Raw genomic sequence first — 20,839 nt, 5'->3', positions numbered from 1 at the left:
GGGGGCCAGCCATAACAAAACGCACACATTATCAGCACACATTCCCCACAGACCACGTAGTGAGAGCATACCAAGTTCGAAAAGATTTCATGCACCAAGTGCTTGGAGTACGCACTAGGGCCAGGGTATCGTTATCGTGTTCAATTCTTAAAAGCGAAGCTTAAGGGTTTCCCCATTTTTTTAAGTGAGGTAAATGAAGCATCATTCTAACCATGGATACCTTTATGCCAGCAATTTGACTAGTAGGTTAGCTCAGTGAGCCATTTTTGCTTTTACATCAGGTTTATTTGACTCAAGGAAAGCAATATTATTTGAAATGGAACTGTATGCCAAAGACCTGACATGGTGTCTATTGTTGGACATTCATCTCCTGGTATCCTCGCACCCTACTTTCCTCCCTCGTTGAAGGGCCTGTTTTTTTGTTTGAGAAAAGGTTGCGACCCTGGTGACAGCAAACTGTAAAAACAGTAGAGGAATATCGAAGCAGGTTGTGTAGACAACAATCTACAGACAGCGAGGGGCATAAAGAATTGGCTTGGCTGTCTTCAATGTGGGGCAGGGAGGGGCATAAAAAAGCTGCTACAAAGCCAAAACAGATGCCTCAATTGCTGTGGCAACTATGCAGAGGGGCAGCTCGAAAGTCTACTTAAATGTTCCAAACATGAGCGTCTTGAATTCGCTGTAGTTTTAATCTCAAATCAATAAGGACTTGAAAAAAAGAAAACACAGCCCTCATATATTTGAAACAGGCACACATTGCAAGAAGGCTGGTCATAAGTCAGCAACACGTTTAGCCATGCCTTCATTGTTGTCAATTCTGAGCACAATACATACAACAGCGATCATTTTGGCAAGCACACCTTGATGTGACCGAGGTTAGAGGCACAGGCTTTCACCCAGGTGCCGGGGAAGGAGACACCTTTGAGAGGCTTCTTGACGACAGAAACACGCGATTTATTTACATATTTACAGGGGCAAAAAACACAAGGCGTTGAGATTTGCCTTTACAGGAGACAGGACTGGCCATAACGAAGGCCACAGAGAGAGCCCTGAGCACACACGCGGTGCGCTTTTCATATCCTCGGTCCGGGCATGCGCTTCTCCTCAGTTGCGAACTGCCTGTCTTAGCAACGCTGATGCGCGTTCCCGGAAGCGCACCCAGACACCTCTTGCGTTTCTGCTGGATGCATACCACATTTTGCAGGTACGCCAATGAGCGTCTATTGCAGAATGGGTCCTTGCACTGCCAGTCATAACATTTGAATGGATACTGGCAAGCTAACTGGCACCTGAAAGTAAACATTCGACAGAAGTCTGTCTGGTTGGAGGAGGAGGAGGAAAAAACCTTCATTGATGCTGGCTGTGCCAGATAGCCCTTATCCCCACCGGGCTAATTGACATCCCTAGTCCGGGACGTCATTAGTCGAGGCCGCCACCCGAGCCCGCTGGACTAGAGTTCGCTGTTCCTCTAGTGTGGAGCTATTGAGTAGGGTCCCCAGTCCTCTTTGGTGGGGTTGAGAAAGGGGGTTAATTTTGGGTTCATTTGGCAGGCCCAGACCATATGGTAAGTGTTGGCCACTTCCCCACAGTACTGGCACTGCCCACTTATTTTTGGGTCGTAATATTTGAGTATGGCTGGACAGAGCAGCGTATTTGTCTGTAGGTGCCGCAGGATGCGCTCCTCCGTTTTCGAGAGTCTCTTCGCTGGTGCGGGATACAAGCGGCGTTGCTCAATGTAGTATTCTTTGATTTCTCGAAACCGTGTTAAAGGTGTAGGACGTTCAGGTCTATAAGGAAAACGGGGAGTTTCCCGTGAAGTAAGCACGCGGGCCACTGCATGTGCAGCTTCGTTACCCTGTAGACCCTGATGTCCCGGAGTCCATATAAGACGTTTTGGGGTAGTATCGCGGTTCCTGATGCTGAATTTTAAAAGTCTATTAGCCAATGGAGAGATTTCTCCTGCAAGATAGCTCTCGCAGGCTCTTCGAGAGTCTGTAACTATTTGTTTTGAGTTTGGATGGGATACTGCCAGTGCAATGGCCACCTCCTCCGCCTTACTTGAGCTTGTGGCTTTGAAAGTGAGGCCGTCCACCTGCGTTCCTTGATGTATTACCGCCGCCGTGTAGTATCCCCTAGGTGACGGCCCGGCCACATCGACGTAATAGACCCCATTACGGGAGCCAAGCCGTTGTTCAAGTGCCTCAGCGCGCGCTTGCCTTCTACCCTGGTGCGCCTCCCTGGTCATATTGCGGGGAAGCGGGGACACCCAGAGTTTTGTTCTCCAAAGTTCAGTAATACGCTCCGCGTTTTCGATTTCGCATTCGTGCCGGATCAAGAGGCGGTCCAGTAGGCGCCGCCTGGGGGGCGTCTGCGCAAGACGCATATATTGATTTGTGAGGTGGGCTTCTTGGAGCTCTTGTATAGAGTTACTCCCAATGTAGAGAGTTTCTGATTTGAAGTGCTGATGGGTAAATCAAGTGCGCGCTTAATTACTTTCCTAAGAATAGCAACGACTCTGTTCTCTTCGTGTTTAGTCATTCGTAAGTACGGTATTGAATATAGAATCCTGCTAGTTAAAAAAGCATTGGCGAGCCGAATCGCGTCCCTTCCTCGTAGCCCCCCGCGCTTGTTTGACACTCGGCGGATCATGTGCCCTACCTGTTCTCCATTTTTCCGTAGCTTGTCTAGCGTGGTGCTGTTTTTTGTTCTGTTGTGAATCAGAAGGCCAAGGATTCGTAGTTCTGAAACCTCTCGTATTGTTGTGTCTGGTTGGGAATGAAACTGGGAGATGATTTAGACTCCAATCAAAAGTTTTGAATCTTTTTTTTTTGGCTACGTAGCCCCCGCAGTCACCCCTGAGGAAGGAATCAAGTCGGTTCCGAAAGGTCGGGTATCTTCAAAATTTTTGGTTGGAGTATAAATCATTTCCTTATCTGGAACCTCCGAGCCAGTGCAGCTTTAGATGGGCCCCATCTGCAATGAACCACTTTTTAGCAGCAGACGGAAAGAAAAAGAAGAATACTTCTTGTGTTTTTTGCTTACACGAGGTAATATTCAAACCAGCGAACGTACAATTTAAAGGTCATCATGATAACTTTCCAGCTATATACACACGGTGACAGAAAAAAAGAATAGCTTAAAATAGTATAAGAATTGAGAAAGGCAAGGGATGATGCAAAGGAGAGAGTGAGAAAGAAGATGGCAGAGCCATTAGAAAGGGGAGAAAGAGAAAAGAAGGAGAGAAACCAATTGCACAGAGAGAGCAAAAAAGACATAAATATAATAAGTGAAAAGAAAGCAGGCTTGTGCGAATATTCGAATGCTTTGAATATTCCAAAGAACATGGTGGTCGAAAGAACATGGAACATTTGAGCACGGTGCGTTCGACATTACTGGGGTCGCGACTTATCCACACGTGCGTACGCGATCGCGTTGAAAAGCCGCGGATCCGAAGAGAAAAAAAAAGAAAATGTGCTCTTGGTCACAAGGCACACGTGACATATTTTTATCCCCCATGCCATCCCTCCCTGCTTACCTTCCGGCGCTTTCGTTGGGATGAGAGAAGGGAGAATGCGATCGCAGCGTGTGGCAATACTTTGCAACTCCGCTTATACCAGGCAAATTATAAAAATTTTTGCGGCAGTTAATTCGGGAAGCAATAAGCTTTTAGGTCAATCCAGTCTATGGCTACTTGAAAAAGTGTTGTAGGGTCCAATTAAATAAACATATCGCTACATCACTTCACCATTTGTATTTTCATGTTTAAGAGCTTGTTATGCCAGCTTATATGCTCTAAGTATAGTAATTTCTAAATGTAGCATATTTTCCAGTTTATCACTTGCATTTTATCGAAAGTAAAGTCCTGCTACTACTGAAAGTTGTTTTGACTTCCTTTGAACAAAAAAATGCCATTTGCACAGAGGCCTTACTTTACTTTTAAAAAATATTGTGCAGGTTAGTTAGGTCATGATAAATATGGCCATTTTTTATATATCTGATACGAACTATTCAAATTTTGTTTAAAATTATTCAACCAAAATCACTGTTTGCTTCGAATTCGCTTCAAACCTAAAATTCTCAAAATATCAGCTACCATAAATGTTAACTTAAGCAGGACCTCATCTCGTCATCTTCCTACGTATCATTGCATCTTCACTTCTTTTTCATTCAAGGTTATCATTCCTTTTTACTGCCCTAATTTGTTTTCAGACTCCTTTTTAGCACAGACGAGCCTTCCCCCCTCTATCGCCTGCATGGAGGATGCGTCATCATTCAAGGCTGCACTATTTTTAATTAATACGTTGTATTGCTATGTTGCGTTGGTTGATTTTTTGTTTTTGTACAACCCTACCTTTTCTGTAAGGCCTTTATGTGCCCTGAGGTTAAATTAATGAAATGAACAGCATGTGCCCTGCGAAACATACCACGCTCTGTTCGTTTTGCAAAAGAGAAAAAGGCTCCCTGCCACATATCTAGGTGGAGTGCTCAGACCTCAAAAACCCCCTTCCTTCCCTTTCCCCCAACACCCTCACTACCGAACCTCTTTGGCGTGGGAAACCTTGATATCCAGCCCCCTCCTACCAGCTCGGCTTGCACTGACGAACAAGGGCCAGTATCTGCAGAGAACATATGGGTCCTGCAACCAGTGAACCACCTCGTCTGGTGCCCGTGTTCACCACCAACATAGTTGGGCTCAATGAAAGTTGATTCATTTCCCTGATTATCATCATCGAAACTTGGAGCTATGTGAACTCCCCAGTTTCAGTTTCTTGTAATGTGTCACACAGCATCCCACAACAGGAATTTCTTGTAACCCATTCGTACACGCTTTCTTCAAGTTAATAGCAGTCCCTTCCCTGTTCTTCGGATAGTTTGACTTTCTCTTCAGCACAACGGCATTAATTCACCTTTTGCCTCTTCCAGGTGGTATATCTAGTGCCGAAACAATATGCATGCAGAAAAAATCAAAGAATTGCAATTGGGTCATTCCATGCCAAACGTCCTAGCCATTTTGGCGACCATCTCAAATGTATTCGAAAAAAAAAAAACCTTGCTGATTCACTGCGTTGACAACAGTGAACTGGTAGAGCTTCTTCTGAGGGAAAAAATAATTAGTCACGTGGCTGCCTTCTGAGTTTCCAGAAATGCCATTTGGGTGTTTTTTGTGGAAAAGTTTATTTTAAAAGTACCGCTCCTACTTTCTATACCAACATTGGTCTACATGTTACGCAAAGGTGCTTGTGTAAGGTGTTTGAAGTTCAGTAATATTAGTGCGATTTTACTGGCGCGTACGCTTACAAGAACTTAGCCAAAATATCTTATGTCTGCAGATTTTTTATTTCAATACTGCAGTTTGTATGAATACCTGAGTAGTGAATACTTTCTCAACGAAAGGCATACATTTAGGAAAAAATAATTTCAGACATCTCAAGCAGCTAAACTTTACGAAAAAATTACAAATTTTGCAGGTCGTCTTTTTTTCATATTGAGACTCAATTTGCACCTTGTGGTGCTATAATTAAGTCACCTTTATATCTAAAAAGCACAAAAGCAGTTATTTTTATATGCAAACTTTATTATTAGTTTTTTTGTGTTAAAGAAGAAAGTAATTTTTGAACTTTCCCTTGGAGCCCATGTTCCCATCTGGTCATACGACAGCAGCCACTTTGAAATTCCGCATTGCCGTCAATAGGAAAGTTCCAAAATTTTTTCCTCCTTAAAACAAAAAACTTTAATGAAGAGCTCTGCTATTTGAAAAAAAAAGTGCTTATTTGCTTTTGATTTAAATATAAAGGTGATCAATTAGACCCCTGCAAGGTGCAAATCGGATCTGAATATAAACAAAAATGTCAATTTTGTAAAACTTATGGTTTTTTCTTTTAAATTTTATCCGCATGAGAGTTCGAACAATATTTTTTCCGCAAAATACACCTTTTGTGGAGTAAGTATTCACTACTCTGGTATTCATACAAACTGCAGTATTGAAAAAAAAAACAACTGAAAACATAATACATTTCGGCTAAACTCTTGGAGGCGTATGCGTTAGTAAAATTGCGCTAATATTACTGAGCTTCAAACACCGCGCACAAGCACATTTGCTTAACATGTAGACCAAATTTGGTATAGAAAGAAAAAGCGGTACTTTTAAAAAAATTTCCACAAACAATGCCTAAACAAGATTTTCAGGAAACTCAGAAGGCAGCCACGTGACCAAAAAAAATTTTCACACAGAAAAAACTCTACCAGTTCACTGTTTCCAACATAGTGAATCAGCAAGTTTTTCTTTTTTCAAATAGATTTGAGATGGTCGCCAAAATGGCTGGAACGTTCGGTGTATAATGACCCAATTACGTAGAAGACTTGCAGAATTTTTACTTTATATATTAGACATTACTGGCCTGTTTTAGAAACAAGTAAGACATATCAGACATCTAATTTTGACTATTCCAATTAAAGGAATAAAATGGGCTAATAGGGTTTGATGAAATATGATTTGTGTTTATAACAATAACAGTAATCTTTCCTAACAATAACAGTAATCTTTCCTAACAGTATTAATCTGTCCTGTGACACGCAATAGGAAATTCGCATATACACCAGACGCTTGTCAACTCATGGCAGCGATAATGCACATAATGGAGGTAACCTCACTGGTCTGCTTAGTGGTTCTTGTGAGCTTGCGTATTCTGCACTTCTGAGTAAGGGAGCTGCTGTTGCATAAGGGCTGTGCACCAGAAATACTGGCTGCACCAGTAAGCTTACCTGTTGGCGCCTTTCAAATATACTATAATAATGAACACACAGTAAAACCCGCTTATATCATTGGTTGCCAAAGTCGCAAATAGCCCCACTGTACGCGTTATCAGTTTCAGTTTCAGTTTATTATTAATTTCAAAAAAGTAGTACAGTAATATTAATATACAGACGAGGGTCCCTAAGTTAAAAACTGTAACGGGACCCTCGACGAGGGTCCCAAAGTTAAAAACTGTAACGGGGCCCTCGATGCATTATAACAATCAATAAATCAGATCAAATTAACAAGCAACGAGTGAATGGAAATCAATTATACAATATAGAGTGATAAGTAATTATTATAGGCTAAGCGACACATCAGGCAACAAAAAGCAAGGCAAATAAGGAAAGAAAAAAGAAAGAACGGGAAAAAAAACATCTCGTTCAGTGGCGGACATTGTCAATCAAAATGCAATGATCTAAATGGCATAACCAAAAACGCAAAGCCCCCAAAAAGCCCATATACAGGCAGCTAATAACTTAACAGAAAACTTTTAAGCGACTTTTTGAATGATGACAATGTGGGCATCGTTTTAACAGAAAGAGGCATGTTATTCCAAAAAGTAATGGCCGCAAAGGCAGTGGTCATTTTTCCATAATTTGTGCGCGACGCGGGTAGCAAAAAGTTAAGGTTCATTGCAAATCTGGTTACATTGTTGTTTTGTAAGAAAACTGAATCAATGAACTCAAACGGTAGCAGTGCATTGCGCAATTGAAACAGAAGAACGGCTATGCTATAAAAAAATAACTTACGAACAGGTAGAATTTTGTTGTCTTGGAGTAGATGGCCTGCACTGGAGTATCGTGAGCTATTAGTGATAATGCGGATCACCTGATTTTGTATGTTCTGAATGGGTGATAGATGACAGTCATACGTGTTTCCCCAAGCAGCGATACCATACATGATATGGGAATGAATGAAGGCGAAATACAGAGACATAAGTACGTTTATATGAAAAACTTCACGAGCTTTTATTATAGCCCGAATTCCGAATGCAGTTTTCTTTCTGAGGTGATCAGTGTGGAGATTAAACTTTAAATGGCAGTCAAGATGTACACCAAGAAAAATTACAGTATCACAGGTGGGTATAGAGTGAGGACCTAGGGTTAAGGGTTGATGAAAAGGCAATGGCCTTTGAGCGGACCTAAATATCATAAACTTGGTTTTGGCTGGGTTAATAATAAGTTGGTTCTCGTAGCGCCATTTAGTAATATCTAGAAGTGTGTTGTTCAAGTGTAAAGTAAGAGCAGTTAGAGAGTCCTCAGCTGCAATTATAGTCGTGTCGTCTGCGTATAACACGCAGTGAGTTGATTTAATTGCATCGACAAGATCATTATTATAAATAATAAATAATAAAGGACCCAAAATAGACCCCTGGGGCATGCCTTGATTGATTAGCTTAGTTTCAGAAGAAGCGCCTGATACGTACACCGAGCATTCTCTATTGTGCAGATAATTTTTCAGGAAGGTTAATGGAGCTCCAGTTACCCCATAGGCCTCCAATTTGTTAAACAGGGTGGCATAATTAAAGGTGTCAAAGGCCTTGGTGAAATCTAGGAAGACCGATCCAACAAATTTACCAGAGTCAATTGATTTTTTCAAGTAATCTATTAATGAAACTAGTGCTAAGCTTGTCGAACTGCCTGAACGAAAGCCAAATGGACACGGATGAAGTATATTAAATTTGCTTAGGTAATTACTTAAACGATCAACGAACAGTTTTTCAATAACTTTGCTGAGGGAAGAAAGAACTGATATGGGCCGATAATTAGAAACTGTTCTTTTGTCACCCTTTTTGAATACCGGAACTATTTTAGATTTCTTTAAAAGTTTAGGAAATACGCCTTGCTGAAACATTAGATTAATGATATCACTAAGTATCCCAGAAATATTACGCGCAACCAGTTTTAAGTGATACGCCGAAATATTGTCAAGACCTGCGCATTTAATTTTTAGATTCAAGAGAACTGAGCATACTTCGTCAGCGGTTACGGGCAAAAGAAAAATTGAAGAAGCGACCCGAGAAACGGAACATTTTGGTATGCCCGATTGTGTAGTAGGAATGCTAGAAAAAAATCGCTGAAAGCATTTGCAATAGAAGTTGGCTGTTGCAAAGAAATATTAATATATATTATTTCAGATATAGGTGAGTTTTCAGATGATTCGTTTAAAAAGTTGTTCAAAAGGTTCCATTGTTTTTTAGGGTCCCCCTGATGTTTGGTCAACTCATTTTCATAATAACGATTTTTTGCTTCTCAGGGTAAAATTTTCAAATTGTTGCAATATTTCCTGTATCGGCGGGCAAGCGAAGTTTTAAAAGGCTGTCTTTTTGTTTTTTTTTGTAAAGGTTATCTTTTTTACGAACATTTGTCAATAAGCCGTTTGTCATCCATGGATTGTGGGGAAATTTATACCGTTTTTTGCATTTAACAGTTGATGTACTAGATGTTACGGCCTTTAAAAATAAAGCGCAGAATTTCTGTAGCATAGCCTCTACGTCGGAGCAGGAATTATCAAGAATATCGGACTTAACAAGTGACCAGTCAGTTGTAGCTATAGCATCAATAAACTTGTCATGATCCAGCACAGATGTGTAAAAACAGCTATCGACACTGGAGCGCCTAGCATTAAATGGTATGTAAACGGGGAAGTGATCTGTAATGTATGTGTCAACCACGCCAGCCTCGGGGGCGGGAGAAAAATTGCATAAGACATGATCTAAAAGAGATTGGGAACCCTGGTGGCCACATCTTGTTGGAGCAGTGATAAGTGATTCGTAGCCGAAGCCACTGAAGCAGTTCGTGTAAGCTGAGTAGACACTGGATTCCATATCTAATAAGTTTATGTTGATGTCCCCTACCAGTACAACTTGCTTATTCTCAAAAGATAGCTTGTGAAGTAATCTATCAAGATTTGACAGAAGTTCTAGAACAGGAGATGAAGGAGAGCGATACACACTGCCAATGATTAATTTTTTTCCGTTGTTTAGGGGTGACTTGCCACATTCGATCCACACAGATTCGCACAGTGGTACGGTGAAAGACAGATCAAACCTGCGCGTGTACGAAACCCCACTGGAAACGAAAATCGTAGCTCCACCATGCACGTCATAAGATCGGTGACAATACTCTGCCTGATACTGTGGAAAAGAATACATGTTACAGTCTGCGTCGCACAAGTACGTTTCCGAAAGGCAGATAAACGAAAACTGGTGGTGCAGTAGAGAAAGAAAAGTGGTAATTGTGTCATAGTTCTTTCGGATGCTGCGAGCATTAAAATGAATTAGCGATTATTTCTGTAACGTAAGCGAATGTTTGAGGTTGCTAACGGTAATCGAAGACATAAAAAAAAAGAAAAACTTAGTGGTCGATACAGAATATGTAAGGCGTCGTTTAAATGAAAATCGAAAGGTCAGAGGTGGTATTTATTCGAAAGACCCTGGTATCTTCAGACTTGCGTGCTAGGATGCGACAGTTCTCTGGCCAGAGAAATTTCCACTGGTGCTCTTTCTTGAGAGCCAGTGCCCTAGCAAATAGCTTCTTATTCTCAGTAGTAAGGTGGTCATTCGTATAAATAGCCTGGTCAGAAGATTCCGAAAAGCCAATGTTGCCGGTGCGAAGCCGAGCCTTGCGAGCTTTGCGGATGAAGTCATTTTTTTGTCACGACTGCAAAACCGAGCAATGATGTTGTTCACTGCTGATTTTGTGGGAACACGATGCACTGTGTCTATGTCAGCAGGTGTTACAGTACATCCTATTGCATCGCCCATGCGCTTTAGAATGGCAGTACAGTCCTCGCCTTTAGTCGTTGGTACACCTTTAATTTCTATATTGTTTTGTCGAGAATATTGCTCACGTTCAGCCAAACGGGTTTCAAGAGACTCGTTATGGGCCCTTAGCGCTTTATTTTCTGCAATGAGCGCATTCTGCTTCGCACACATGTTATCGTACTGAGCACTGAGGAGCTTAACGCTCTCGCATAGTTTTGCATGCTCTTCAAGGCCTTTGTCATTCAGTGTTTTCCTAGCCTCCGCCTTGAACTCTTTAACTGCAGTTTCTAATTGCTCTTTAAACGCAGATTCAAGCGCTTCAATTTTTTTAGCAAGTTCAGCACAGGTAGGCATTGTATACAGGTCAAAAGCAGCGTTGAGCAGCAGTCACAGTAATTTTTACAGCACAGAATAGTTACATAAAATTCGCACATCAACCTGGAAATACAGAGTGAGGCGATTCAGAGCGGGCACATTCCGCCGTGACTGCTGCTGCTGCAATGGATTCCAGGCAGTCCAAAGTGGTCCTTATAGCCCCGTTTTGGATGTGCAGAGCAGGATGCGCAACCGCTGCTTGCGTATCCCTTGAACACTGTAGCTGGCGACACGCGGGCGTGACGGAGCGATGTTGCGAGGGGTACCAGGGCGATACTCAGCAGTAGTGCCTGCCAAGCAAGGAAGTTCGGGTGCCTGGAAATACAGAGTGAGGCGATTCAGAGCGTGCACATTCGGCCGTGACTGCTGCTGCTGCTGCAATCACTGTAATCACTCTAATTTCACTCCAATCAAATCATTTCGGAGGGCTCTGCATCTGCAAAACATCACCAACAAGCAGCTGCTCGATTCCGACGATCTAAGCATGCAACTCATGTTCAAAGGTCGTTCGTGAACCTGCAGTGCCAACATAACAAACTAATTCGGGGAAAAACGAGAAAGGCCGTAGCGGAATGCCACCAACTAAATTTTCCAACGTCCACGTTTACGCGGCCTTCGCCACACGGTACCCCACTGCGCGGAAATTATACGTAGGACGGCTATCACAGCTGCACATGCCTAATTTCACCTAATTTTATCTTCCGGGGGCAGTTGCAATGAAGCACGTGCACTGTAGCGCTGCAAGCACGCCTGCGTTTTCTCGGAGGATTGAAGTCGTTTCTTCTAAATGCAACAATTGCAGTATGAGTCGTTGACTCGTCGCTAACCCGTAACTTCGATCATACGCAGCTGCTACCGACTAGGCAGCTGGCGCCTATGTAACATCCACATTAATTGCTTAAATGGCTATTACGTTTCGTCGGGTGCACGCCGTCAGCCTTCAGCATCCCCATCAACTCGCGTGTGCCGTCCACGAAACCGTAGCCGTTTTTGTGGTAAGCGCCTGCAAAATTATCGTCTCCCCGGCATCCGTGTTGAACGTACGCCTCCAATTTTCTGACAGAATGCGTCCACTGGCACTTGCGCAAACTCGCTTGTCTCGACAAAATCGCAGACACTACCACACGGATTGATGGATTGACATCAAAAATTCTGGAGATCAGTGATCGAAACCTGGCAATCAGCAAGGAGGGTTCTTCGCCGACATTGTTAGTGCCAATGTGAAAAACGACCACGTGCACATCTGCGAGAGCATTAGCAATTGAGATGAACAATTGCTCGATTCGCACACCGCTGAATGAGCGAACCTCGACATGTGTCTTGGAGCTCAATGTGAAAGACCCTGTGAGGTCCTTCAACATTGAGTCTCTGGCAATGAGTGAACGGGTGATGTTAGGGTTGGCTTTTCAGCAGCCGCACACGAACACTTCAAGCACACCTAGACAGTGAAATTAACGCGAATAAACATGCGAAAAGTGCAACACAATTGACAAGCACAACTGGAAGATCACATGAAAACTTCAACACAATACGGTAGCAGAATCCGCCAGCTATCAACGGTTAGAATGGTCCACTCAGTCAATTACACAACTGACCACCACTGAACAAAGAGGGCACAGCGCTAAGTAGCAAAGTTCCGAAATTAGAGCTTTTGCCGGTATGCTTTCTGCGCACGCACCAAAGGCGGGCGCAAGGCAGTATGGGAAGGCGAAGCGCAAGCCGCTGCGGGGCTGCGGCCGCAGAAGTTTCGTCTGCTCGACTGGCACCCTTGCTTGCAGAACGTGGGAGCGTGTTGTACCGTTGCAGCGCGTGCATGAAAACGCGATGTTACAAGACTAATGCGAGTTTGTGAGTATGCAACGTACACGTACCGATAGCTCCACCGACCATAGACAGGATACAGTATATTTGGTTCCTAAATGAGTGTTCAAAAACTCCTTAAACGAGAATGGCTGTGCAGCTGGGCTTAGTCGTCCGGTGCTTCCTTGGTAATTTTTCATGGCTCGTTTAGCAGAAATTGCAGTATCGATAAGGCGTTGGCATTGAAGAAAAAGTAGCGTTTGGTGTCAGTGAATATTCAAGGTATGAGCTAGCCGGACGGCGTTTGCACCTTTACGTTTTCCTTGCGGCACACAGTCCTTGCAGGAGCGAAATAGTAGGCCATCAATACAGAGTGTCAGTGCGGGGGCTCCAAGCGGCTGGCGTACGTGAGCCCTTGCGTTCTTTTGTATGCTCCACAGGTCACAGGTGCGGGGGTAAGTACAAAGGAACGCGATTGCGTGCACGTGCTACAGGCAGCTAGGGGTATTCGGCATTAAAACATGCGTGTGCGCGCACGCGCGCGCCCGTGTGGATGTTGCCATCGAGTTCTTTTTATTATATATATATATATATATATATATATATATATATATATATATATATATATATATATATATATATATATATATATATATATTGTAGTGAAGAAGATGAATGCTACTCAGAAGGCCAGGGGGTATGACTCAGTCGGTGAAGAAGACGACGTTTGGTTGGTTGGCGACTCAGGCTGGTTCCGCCATTACCACTTGACGTGTCGTGACCGCTCTCCTGTTTTATAAAAGAGTGCAACTCTAAAACGCCTCATTATAATTGGTGGAGAGTGCTGGGCAACGCCTAATCCTGGAACTGCGAAACCGTACGTTGCCTCCAGTTGCTACGATGTCCACGGACGATGATCAGCAGGCGGCCGCCTCGGCTTTAACTACTGCAGCTCCTGTCTGTCTCGGCTCCTTTCGGCAACGCGATCCACCTACCTTCAGTCGAACCGACAAAGACGCGGAAGACTGGCTCGACGAATACGACCGGGTGAGCAAGCACAACAAGTGGGACGATGCACACAAGCTTACTGTCGTCCAATTTTATTTGACCGACGTCGCCAGTCTGTGGTACCGTAATCACGAGAGAGACCTCCCCACCTGGTCGGCCTTCCGAACGGCGTTTGCGGACTTGTTTGGCCGTCCAGCACTTCGCAAACTACGGGCCGAACAGCGCTTGCGTACCAGGGCTCAGCAGAATGGTGAGCATTACACCAGTTATATCGAAGATGTGGTCGACCTTTGCCGGCGTGTCAACTCGGCCATGACAGAAGCCGAGAAGATCAAACACATCTTGAAAGGCGTGACTGACGACGCATTTCAGATGCTTGTCGCCAAAAGCCCGCAAACGGTAGCGGAAGTGATCCAACTGTGTCAGAGCTATGATGAGCTCTGGAAACAGCGTGACACCACTCGTCGTGCTACCGCGCCATGTGCAACCATTTCCGCTTTAACGTCGGCTGGCTCTATAGATCACACCACTTTGCTTCTCGAGATCAAGCAATTTGTACGAGAGGAGGTCACACGCCAGTTGTCCTTCGTGCCTTATACCTCCGAAAGTGCCGCATCTACTTTAGCGCCATCAATACAGCGAGTAGTCCAGGAGCAAGTGTCCGAGGCGCTACCAACAGCTCACGCACCACCTGTGGCTGCTCCATTGACCTATGCCGAAGCACTGAACGGAACCCGACGTCCACCTGTCGCGAACGGCCGCGTTTCTTTGTCGCGAACGCCTACGTCCACGCGTCCCTTTGTCGTACCGACTGAGCTTACGTACCAGGCTGCCCGTCCTTTCTCCCGACCACCACCTCGACGCTTTCAGAACCCTTGGCGCACTCAAGACAACCGCCCCATATGCTTCGCCTGTGGAATTGCGGGTCACGTGGCACGATTTTGTCGACGGCGTGAGTTTTTCCTGCGTGACGACGTCAGGCCCAACAATTATGATTTACCCCCACGACCGGAGCCGGCTGTATATGGCGAGACTACCACCATGGACACATTTTTACCTCGCCGGAACTTCAACAGACACCGGTCGCCTTCACCTCAACGCCGTTCCCTTTCCCCTATGCTCCGTCGACCTCGCCCTGTCCCTGAGGAAAACTAGGAGCTGCGGTTCCGGGGGCAAGAACTGCGGATCTTTCGAACTCCACAAGACCTTGTTTTTCGCCGTCCAACGTCGTTGCAGTCTCCGTTGAAGGTATACCTGTTTTTGCATTGGTCGATACTGGCGCCGCAGTGTCTGTAATGACTGAAAAACTTTGCCGTCGACTAAAAAAAGTCACAATGCCTCTACACGACTTCGTTTTAAGCACTGCGAGCGAGCAACGAATTCGCCCTTTTGCTGCATGCACAGCACGTGTCGTTATTGCTGACAATATATATGTCGTCGAGTTCGTAGTGCTCCCGCAGTGTTCCCATGACACTATATTAGGCTGGGACTTTCTCTGCACTCATCATGCCGTCATCGACTGTGCTCGCGCGGAAGTGGAGTTCGCGCCGTTATGCGACGCTGCTTCACTCGACTCGCCCCTTTCACCTGCGAAAGTTTTCGTTGCCGCCGACACTTCGATACCCCCGTTCTCGTCCGCCCTAGTTCCGCTTTCCTGTGACGTCTCTAGTGGCTCAACTGTTCTTTTTACGCCTTCTGTAACCGCTGTTCGCCGCAAGTGCTTCTTGATTCCTTTCGCCGTTCTGAATATTCACGATGGATCAAGTGCAATTTATGTATCAAATCCGTTTCCCTCGCCTTCCAAGTTACTGTGCGGAGAGTGCCTGGGCTTTGCCGATGACATTGATCCCTCGAGTGCACGTGTAGTTTCTGACCACTCGACTACGCTACCTATTGATGCTGTTGATTGCTGCGCGTCATCCTCTTCCCCATCATTCACCGACGCAATTTGCATCGACCCCAACCTTACGGCCCAGCAGCGCACCGACATCATCGCCCTCCTCGAGCGCTTCCGTGCCAGCTTCGACCACCAGCAACTGACTTTGGGCCGTGCTTCCACTGTATCTCACGAAATCGACACTGGCCTTCACGCTCCTTTACGTCAGCGTCCGTATCGGGTATCGGCATCTGAGCGTCGCATAATCGCGGAACAAGTTGACGACATGTTGAAGCGAGGTGTTATTGAGCCCTCTAACAGCCCGTGGGCCTCCCCAGTTGTTCTAGTCAAGAAAAAGGATGGCTCAATAAGATTCTGCGTCGACTACCGCCGGTTGAATAAGATCACGCGCAAAGATGTTTACCCGCTACCTCGCATAGACGATGCCCTTGACTGCTTACAAGGCGCGGAGTTCTTCTCGTCACTAGATCTGCGTTCAGGTTATTGGCAGGTTCCCATGGCTGAGGCTGATCGCCCCAAGACGGCTTTTCTTACCCCTGATGGCTTATATGAATTTAACGTCATGCCATTTGGGCTCTGCAATGCGCCTGCCACTTTCGAGCGCATGATTGACAACATCCTCCGTGGCCTGAAATGGCAGACATGTCTGTGCTATTTAGACGATGTTGTAATATTTTCAAGCGACTTTTAAACGCATCTTCAGCGGCTCGAGACAGTGCTTACTTGCCTCACCGCCGCCGGTCTACAGCTCAACTTGAAGAAGTGCTGCTTCGGCACTCGACAACTCCTAATTTTGGGCCATGTTGTATCTAGAGATGGCATTCTTCCGGATCCGACGAAACTCCGTGCCGTTGCCGAATTTCCCAAGCCGAAGACCTTAAAGGAACTTCGCAGCTTCCTCGGTTTATGTTCATATTTTCGTCGTTTTATTCGCAACTTCGCCTCCATCATATCGCCCTTGACGGACCTTCTTGCCGGCAACAAAGACCTTTCTAGTTGGTCGTCAGCTTGTGATGATGCATTTGCCACACTCCGCCACCTTCTTACGTCACCTCCTATACTGCGACATTTTGATCCTCTTGCCCCGACGGAAATACACACGGATGCTAGCGGAGTTGGCCTCGGTGCTGTGCTCGCCCAGCGTAAACCTGGATTTGATGAGTACGTCGTCTCTTACGCCAGCCGTGCACTCACAAAAGCAGAAGCCAACTATTCAGTCACCGAAAAAGAGTGTCTAGCCATCATATGGGCCATAGGCAAGTTTCGACCATATCTTTACAGGCGCCCATTCAGCGTGGTTACAGATCATCATGCATTATGTTGGCTCTCCTCGTTAAAAGATCCCACCAGCCGGCTTGCCCGTTGGGCGCTTCGGCTACAAGAGTACGACATCCACGTCGTTTACCGATCTGGCCGAAAACATTCCGACGCAGACGCGTTGTCCCGATCACCTCTACGATGTAGTGACAAGCCGCCGTCTTCGCCTGCCCCCGACGTATCTGCACTTACTGTCAGTGACATGCGACAGGAGCAACGAAAAGATCCTTGGATCGCTTCACTTATCAACTTGTTCAATCGAACTCCCTCGCAAAATATCCCTAGAGGTATGCGCCGTCAAGTACAGCACTTCGTTATCAGAGATGGTTTGCTATACAGACGTAATTATCTCTCCGAAGGACGCCAATGGCTTCTAGTCATTCCCAGAAGTCTCCGCTCAGACATATGCGCCTCCTTTCACGGCGACCCACAATGCGCCCATGCTGGAGTGTTAAAAACCTACACCCGCCTGTCCCACCGCTACTACTGGCGTGGAATGTATCGCTTCGTCCGTCGCTACGTACGTTCCTATCTCGCTTGTCAACGCCGGAAGAATCCCACTCCAACTTCTCCAGCTCCACTACAACCCTTACCTTGTCCTGCCCGACCGTTTGACCGTGTTGGTATTGATCTGTATGGACCTCTTCCGATTACACCGGCTGGAAATCGCTGGGTAATCGTCGCTATCGATCACCTTACGCGCTACGCAGAAACTTCACCACTCTCTTCTGCGTCAGCCAGCGACGTCGGTCGTTTCATACTGCATCAGATCATTTTACGTCACGGTGCCCCACGTGAACTCCTGAGTGACCGAGGGCGTGTGTTTTTGTCGGACGCTGTCGAATCGCTTCTCAAGGAATGCCAAGTCATTCATCGCACCACCACCGCGTATCATCCTCAACCAAATGACATTACAGAAAGATTCAACCGTACATTAGGAGATATGCTGTCGATGTACGTCGCAACCGATCACACCAATTGGGACAGTAACCTTTTGCAACCTACGCGCATAATACTGCTGTCCAGACAATCACTGGTTTCTCGCCATATTTCCTCCTTTATGGTCGCGAGCCCTCTTGCACACTAGACACCATCCTTCCTTACCACCCGGATGTTGCTGAGTCGACGACGATGTCACAAGCTGCTAAATACGCGGAAGAGTGTCGTCAGCTTGCCCGCTCCTTCACAAGTGCTGAACAGCAACGCCAGAAACACCACCGCGATAGCCCGACGCCTCCGGCTTCTTATGCATCGGATGACCTTGTCTGGCTTCGCATCCCTTCAACCAGCCCTGGTCTCTAAACGAAACTGATGTACAAGTATGACGGATCTTACCGTGTGGTTAAACAAACTTCACCCGTCAATTACATCATGGAGCCGCTTGAACAGCCCCATGATCAACGACGCCGTGGACGTGAGACCGTCCACATAGACCGCCTAAAACCATATTACGATCCTTCTATTGTCTCCTGCCCATGAGTCGCCAGGATGGCTCTTTTCCGGAGGGGAGGAAAATGTAGTGAAGAAGATGAATGCTACTCAGAAGGGCAGGTGGTATGACTCAGTCGGTGAAGTAGACGACGTTTGGTTGGCTGGCGACTCAGGCTGGTTCCGCCATTACCACTTGACGTGTCGTGACCGCTCTCCTGTTTTATAAAAGAGTGCAACTCTAAAACGCCTCATTATATATATATATATATATATATATATATATATATATATATATATATATATATATATATATATATATATATATATATATATATATATATATATATATATATATATATATATATATATATATATATATATAATATTCATGAGATATAACAGACAGTAATGCCAAGGAATGTACAGGGGAAGTTATTAGAACCAATGGAATGTAAATAAGAAGAATGAAGAAAGAAAAGTGGATGAAAAAATTACCAGAGCATCGAACGCGTTATTTGAAGGTCGTAGGTTCGTTTCCTGCTCACAGCTGGTAATTTTTTCATCCACTTTTCTTTCTTCTTTCTTCTTATTTACATTCCATTGGTTCTAATAACTTCCCCTGTACATTCCTTGGCATTACTGTCTGTTATATCTCATGAATATTGTGTTAAAACACGGAAATACGAGCCCTTAGGTATACACTTCTCTCCCATATATATATATATATATATATATATATATATATATATATATATATATATATATATATATATATATATATATATATATATATATATATATATATATATATATATATATTCTGCATGCACTTTCACGGTGTGAAAACTTTGCGCACCGGCAAACGGATCTGAAAATTCATTGTGGCTATCAGCGCGAAAACCCATTCATAGAGTATGAGTGGACATCGCACTGCGCAGCGCTGTATAAGCGCTGTGCCATGTCCTATCGTGTAGCTTGATAAAAGAAATGCTGAATGCTGCATGTAACAGCAACGCGTGCCCTCGCGCCATGAAAGCATGCATGCAGTTCCGAGTGCATAAATGGAACGAATTACCGCACATGTCAACAGCAATACGAGAAGCACTATCACAGCATGCAGATCATCGACAAGAACGCGTCATACAGAAATAGCCGTCTTGTGATTGATTAAACCTAAGCAAGGTAATTCATATTTATTTTACCGTTGCTGTTTTACAAATGTGAGTAAAGATAGGACAGGCGAAGCATTTCTTCTATCTATCTATCTATCTATCTATCTATCTATCTATCTATCTATCTATCTATCTATCTATCTATCTATCTATCTATCTATCTATCTATCTATCTATCTATCTATCTATCTATCTATCTATCTATCTATCTATCTATCTATCTATCTATCTATCTATCTATCTATCTATCTATCTATCTATCTATCTATCTATCTATCTATCTATCTATCTATCTATCTATCTATCTATCTAGCTGCCTACGTCTGGGTGCTCTCGTGATCACCTCCTTAACCTTGCGTGAACCAAAATTAGTATGGGAGGGTTCCGTAGTTTGACGAATACGACGCGCCTGTTAAAACATGAATAAGGTCACAATCCTGGCACGTGCGTCGCCAAACACTTCCGGCCAAACAGTGAATCATACCCGCGGGCGGGTATGGGCCACAAATAATTGACACTTTGCATCTACCCAGGAATGACGAGAACTCACGTGGAAAATCTTGACGCGTGAGCGTTGAGAAATTATGAACCATTTTCTTTAAGTGAACCCTGCTGGGATGCGAAGCAGCAGTGGCGTGCATGGCGTTGACCCAGTTGAAACGGACGTCGACGCGGGTGCTGGAAGAACGGCTTGAAGCGAAACTCGGTGTAATGTTTACTCGAGCAAACGTTTGTTTGAAACGGAAAAACATCGGAGGCGGGTTGAGTTTCGTATAAGTTTCATCGCAGATAACAAGCTCAAAGAGTGTTTCCACTCGACGTGCGGTCGAGCGTGGCGGGCAGTGGAGAGGGTGAAGCGGGAGAGATGTGTGTTGCGAGCGGGTGGAGCAGCCGGCAGCTGCTGCGGGTGAGATTGCGCGCAGCTGCAACTTGACCTACTTGGCGCCGCTGTAATACCTGCAGCGGGGGAAACGTGCCGCGGTGCGTTCGCACAGACGTACGTATGGCGTTACACGTGAGTCAAAGAGATGCTTCGCATCTAAAAAGCCTTACATCGGCAGCGCTGACCGGACGAATGGAAAGAATAGATGTCACAATCCCAGCATGAATCGAACCCAAGCATTCTGCGCGGAAATCGAACATATTCTACCACAAAGCCGTGCCAGATCTCCGACCTACTTTTAAAATAGCCTAATACCTTAATATGGTCATGAAATGTCAATTGTGGTTGCAAGGGTTGCCGTGCTAGCTATCCAATTTTATAAATATTACATACA

At 44.9% G+C, this 20,839-nt stretch overlaps 1 long non-coding RNA gene across 2 annotated transcripts in view; it reads right to left on the bottom strand.

Annotated features, from left to right (window-relative positions):
- The window catches only part of LOC142761892 (uncharacterized), a 94,524-nt gene extending 74,124 nt beyond the window's left edge, over positions 1-20,400 (bottom strand). The window contains exons 1-2 of one of the 2 annotated variants that reach the window (XR_012883831.1): positions 20,113-20,400; positions 7,546-11,252 (exon numbers count right to left, since the gene is read on the bottom strand). This is a non-coding gene — a long non-coding RNA (uncharacterized LOC142761892). Of the gene's footprint in view, positions 1-6,859; positions 11,253-20,112 lie in introns of those variants that run through there. The other variant, XR_012883830.1, reaches the window with a different exon arrangement.
- Between the last annotated feature and the right edge of the window lie 439 nt (positions 20,401-20,839).

Source organism: Rhipicephalus microplus, chromosome 1, assembly GCF_043290135.1.
Source record: "Rhipicephalus microplus isolate Deutch F79 chromosome 1, USDA_Rmic, whole genome shotgun sequence".
NCBI lineage: Eukaryota > Metazoa > Arthropoda > Arachnida > Ixodida > Ixodidae > Rhipicephalus > Rhipicephalus microplus.
This window is presented reverse-complemented; position numbering and strand designations above follow the sequence as displayed.